At 41.2% G+C, this 5,618-nt stretch overlaps 1 non-coding gene across 1 annotated transcript; it reads right to left on the bottom strand.

Annotated features, from left to right (window-relative positions):
- Nucleotides 1-3,644: 3,644 nt before the first annotated feature.
- Nucleotides 3,645-3,717, bottom strand: TRNAM-CAU (transfer RNA methionine (anticodon CAU)). Its single transcript has one exon. It is a non-coding gene; the product is annotated as a tRNA-Met (tRNA).
- Between the last annotated feature and the right edge of the window lie 1,901 nt (nucleotides 3,718-5,618).

Raw genomic sequence — 5,618 nt, 5'->3', positions numbered from 1 at the left:
AATGTGTCACCTATTCAAAAAATACATAAAATTTAAAAATAATGTAATTGCCTCAGTAATCTCTATGCTTCTTTATTTTGCAAAAGAAAAAAAAAATGGCAAATACGAATTCATTGTATCCTTTATCCTCAATCTCAGTCAAACTTTCTGGACTCCCTTTCATCTACAAAGACAGTTTGAATGTCCAGGCCCAGAACTAAATATACTCAGAAGTCCTGAAACCTTGATAAAAGAGATTTTCAAAATCAAAGTGTTTTCCAGCCCTGACGGTACTTCTCACTTTTGCCTGCTCAAAGCAGGGATAAGAGCTGGAATGAGGTTCTAAGGGGAGAGAAAGGGAAAATTTAAGGCAGGCAGACTTATTCATTCCCACAGGGCTATAATGGCCTGAGGCGAAGGCAGTGAACTCTCGTTACTCTTCAGGCTACAGAAATCTCAAACCTGGCATTTATTTCCCCCACTGAACTACTGCTCCAGCCCTTGTTGTGGAAGGATCAAACAATGCCTGTTGGGGTGCAGGAACTTAAGGGAGATAATAGAATGCAGTCACTGTAACATGCCCTGCAGACTCTGAACTATGATCAGATGGAGCACTAGCTGTGCCGGTCTACCTGCAGTTCCATAAAGATGTTAATCCTTACACCTGCCACTCACTCTAGAAATAATGCCCTCACATCTTCTCCCAGTCTCAACTCTTGGACAGAGGACGTCCTGCAGATCTATCATGACCTAGATCAAGTTTCTGTCAGGATGTCCCAGTCACCAATGCTCAGTTAACCACTCTTTTATTTGAGTCATCCTAGCAACATTATTTATTCATTCAGTTAAGTATAGCATTTGCGGGATGAGATCTCTCTAGTTGCTAGAAATACGCAGTAAAAATGAGTTTCCTATGTAAATGAAGGTCAGAATTGGAATCTATCACAATACTCTGAGATAACTGAGCCAATGGAGGTATGTGCAACTCTCCAGATTACAGGGGAAAGCCCACTGCTGCTGGTCTTGGGGGAGCCGATGGTTTATTCATGGAAGACATGGACCATGGAGAGTGTGAAGCACAATGGACCAACAGCATTGGGTGAGGAGGTGGTGGGGGGGGGGGCAGTAAGAGTAAGAAGCAGGAGCCTAAACAACGGTTTCCAGATGCTGCAGATAGATTTTGAGTATTGAAAATTAAAGCTGAACCTTGATTTCTTTCTAACAATTATTTTGTTCAAGAACTCTAAAAAAACACCCAAAGGGGCCGCCCCCATGGCTGAGTGGTTAAGTTCATGCACTCTGCTTCGGCGGCCCAGGGTTTTGCCTGTTTGAATCCTGGGCGCAGACATGGCACTGCTTGTCAAGCCATGCTGAGGCAGCATCCCACATGCCACAACTAGAAGGACGCATAACTAAAAATACACAACTATGCACTGGGACTTTGGCAGAAAATAGGAAAAATAAAATTAAAAATGAACAAACAACACACCCAAAACAAATGAATAAAAAATACCACAATCCCTTTCATGTCTAAAGAACAAAATAATTCATTGGAATTTTAAACTAAAAAAAAAGGCATATCTTGAATTACATATAAACATTTTATATATAAAAAATTACATAGAAAAATTTTCTCTGTGTATGCGTTTTTTCCACTTACACATAACTAGGCACACTGAGAATGGCCAAGTGAACATGGAGCCTGGAATGCCAACCCCAAAGCCACCTCCTAAACAGCCACAATGTCAACAGTCAATTGATGGTCATAACTTTTTAAAATACAAAAGCTTCAGAACATTCTGAAATACCTGTACTAATTAACCAGGCAGTTCTCTGTGTGGCCTTCCCCAGATGGGCATGCTCTCTTCCACAAAACTATGAACTATAAATTGTGATGGAGCCAACAAAGTAATTGATTGTCCCCATGCTCTTGCTCAGGGCACTCTTTGAGATGACTGGCAGTAATTCCAGTCCTGACTTCCCCTTGAATGCCTTAAAACTCAAGGGGGTGCGGCATTTATGGATCTGAAAGACATGATAATTTTCTCATTTCTTTTAGACTATTCAACACTTTGAAGTCTGTGAGCGATGATCCCAAGGCTCCCTCACATCCTGAGCTTCACCCTCAGAAATCTTGGGGTATGGGGGGCTTGGGTTCAAGTTAAAGAAGTGGAAAGGTTGTGAGGGAGAGTCAAAATGCAGGGACTGTCCCACTGCTCAGTTCTGCTCAGTGAATTCTTTCCTCTGTCTGTGTTGATCTTAATAGGTTTAGAGAACAGATAGGGTGGAATTGCTTTTCTGCTTGGAAGTTTTTGTCTATTTGTTTTTATCTCCAGGAGCCTCTAAAACAAAAGAGGAAAAGTATCCAGGTTCTGTGTGTGGCACATGAGAATAGCTTCTTTGTCTCCTTTGATAATTTTGAAGGGTTTCTGAGGCTGTTGCTCAGGACTCAGGCATTACAGTTGAAATACAGAGCCAAGGATGGTGATGATGGGATCCCAGACAGGTGGGAAAACACCTCGTTAACGACACTTTCCAGCACTCTCTTTCTTCCTCTCTTCCTCTCTTCCTGCATGAATTCATTTTCTATAAATTCTGTTGGGTGTTAGAAGCTTCCTCTGCCCGACTCTCTAGCGATTTGCAATTTCTGTTCCAAGGCCAGATCTACTCCGAGACCTTAGACCCGCCTGTTTTCTCTTAGTCTAGCTTCTCTAGGTCCCCGTCATTGGACTTCCTTGTTTCCCAGGTCAAATCCCACGTAAATCCCAAAACCAGTAAGCAGAGAGGTATTGTTACCATTAAAATTGACTTCTCTCGGTTTCTACAACAGAGAGTTGCGGGCCCACCCTTCAGACAGCACCCTTCATTGCTGCAGGGAGACGAAAATGACCGCCCAACACCACACAGACCTTTTTGCTCTTTGAGCATCTCCAGCTGCTTTGGTATCCCGCATCTCTTTTCCCCTGTTTTCTTTCATCATCTACATACAGTCTTTTGGAGCGTTGGTCAAGACATCACCAGCCCTGTCATGTGTGGAGTTACAGGGGGAAAAAATCAGAAAGATTCGATTTACCACACTTCAAGGATGTCCAATATTTCCCTATCTTCTATGTACCCATAAAATTAAAAACAGACCAAAAAAAGATCAATGTTTCCTACACCTGCACTGAGGTGTAAAACTCTGAGGTAGTGAACTGGGAAGCGGGTACCAACCAGGAGGGAAAAAGAGAAGCACAGCCCGAGAAAGCGGGCGTGGACGCTGCAGGCGCCAGCCAGCACTCCGCACTGTTAGCTGTTTTGGGCAGGTGGTTATTTCGGAACTAGCTTTATGCTCCACCTGGTTTTTCAGGACTGCTAAGGATTCTCGCGCCTCAAGGCCACCAAAGCGGCGCGTCTCCAGAACCTCTCAGAAAATAGCTGTTGTGCGAAGCTCATGTTGAATGAAGCCCTGAAACGATTACTGTGAGAAAGGTCTGGCACTAACATAGTTTTACTTTCTTGATATTTCAGGACAGAAAAACCTACGTCCCAGCTTCAAATAAGTGCAGCTATCCAGGATGCTCTGTCTTATCTCTAAAAGGAGTTGTGGTTATCTTTTGTGGTTAGAACAAATACAAGAAAAATGAACATGCTTCCAGACGCCAGAGGGAAGAAAAAAAAATACCTGCCCTCTCTGAGGCTCGAACTCAGGACCTTCAGATTATGAGACTGACGCGCTGCCCACTGCGCTAAGAAGGCAATGAAAACTAAACTTTGGCCGGATTCTAAAGGAATCATCTAATTTCTTTGCCCGAGCCAGGCTACTTTCTGGATTTACAGTTTTCTTGACCCAGGGTTACTAGTTCTTCGAGATATTTCCAAATATCTTTTAGTCCCGCGCTCAAAAGAGCCTCACACCTGGAAAACGGGATGTACTCACTTATTTTCTATTGATCTAGATCGTCGTTCCCACAGAGGTATCAATTCATTTTTTACCGTCATTAGTCTCCTCTGTCGGAATAGTCGACCCTCACTAAATAGGATTTGAATGAATAGCTCCCAAACACGTCTACAGTCTACACTTACCTATGTTAAGCCCACATTAAGTCAAAATATCAGAAACTGACTTTATGTCTCCATGTTTTCTTCACCTCTACGTACCCGAAATTCTATTAAAGATTTTATTCACATAATTTCATTTAGTCCAATTTAAATTTTTTTGCCATAAATCTATATATCATTATCTCCACTTTACTGATGAAACCGAGGGGCAGCAGAATCAAATCCACGGCTGCTGAGTGGTAAAGCCAGACCTTGAAAACAGATTTTGTTGATTCCAAAAAGTGTGTTTTCTCTCCTCTAGATCACGTTCTCTCCACCTGGCTTCCCCATATCACCACATTCACTCATTAAGCAAATATTTATAGAATTATGGATTCTTTAGTCCACTCAACAGACATTAGTTCACAACCCGCCATGTGCCTGGCATCTGGGTTCAAAACTTCCAAGGCAACCTCGACTCTTTGTCCCTCAAATCCCCAGAAATATGTTTAATCATCAGTTCTCAAAGTGTGGTGCCTGGACACCTGGGGGTCCTGAGACACTTTCAGGGTATCGGTGAGGCCAACAATATTTTCATAATAATATCAAGGTTTTGTTTGCTTTGAAAAACGACAGTAGGGAAAACTGCTGGTGCCTCCTGTGGATTAAGGCAGTGACCAAGCGGTGCTGGCAGTTATTGTGTCCATAAGTGCCAAACATTCAGGAAAAAAAATATTTTACTTAAGAATATCCTTAAAAAATATAATTTTATTAGCTCTCACCTGTGCAAATAATAATTTGAGTTATGAACTAATCTACCTGATTTTTTTTCATGGAACACCATTTTTACTTGAAAGAGTAAGTAACAGACAAAACTATGATATGTTCAGACATTTTCTTAAAAATTAAATCAGCCTATCACTTCAAAGAAAATAATTGACAGAATTTGTTTGCAATGATAAAATAATAACTATTGATTTCTTTTTATATTTCCAGCTTTTGGTGAATTGGACTTCTTGAATCTTTCTTTTCCTATAAATCTTGAAATTATAGGTCAAAAAATCCTCATGTATTATCTGTTCAGTTTTTTAGTGTGAGTCCCATACCCAAACTCCTCTCCTTGTAGATAGAAGTTATCACCATTGTCACTGAACATGCCAGTGTTCAGTCATGTGACCATCCTGATAATCAGCAGAAAGGAATTGAGAGAGGCATAGCCAAGTGTTAGAAATGTTTGACTATTAAATAGCATCAACTTATTGCTTAAGATGAAATCCATATAGAAAAAAGGAGTAAAATGTTCCCAGGAAAAGAAAACACACCATCAGAAGCACTCTCCTAAAATAAATAGCAAGTATAAACTCTAGAGCTTCAAACTATAATGCTGGCAAGGAGTGACATCAGCAAGATGGCAGAATAGGAAGCCACAAAACTTATTCCCTGGCAGAAATACTAACTTAACATCAGTATATCCAAAGGTCCAAAAAGCCTTTATGAGAACTCCAGAAATCAGTTAAGAAGTTGCAAGACCCCAAGCAAGAGCAAAGCCAAGAACAGGCACATTGAAATGGCTAAGGAAAGCCATTGCATTTTACCCACTATAGACTTTCCTCCAAGCT

Source organism: Equus caballus, chromosome 20 (genome assembly GCF_041296265.1).
Source record: "Equus caballus isolate H_3958 breed thoroughbred chromosome 20, TB-T2T, whole genome shotgun sequence".
Taxonomy (NCBI): domain Eukaryota; kingdom Metazoa; phylum Chordata; class Mammalia; order Perissodactyla; family Equidae; genus Equus; species Equus caballus.
This window is presented reverse-complemented; position numbering and strand designations above follow the sequence as displayed.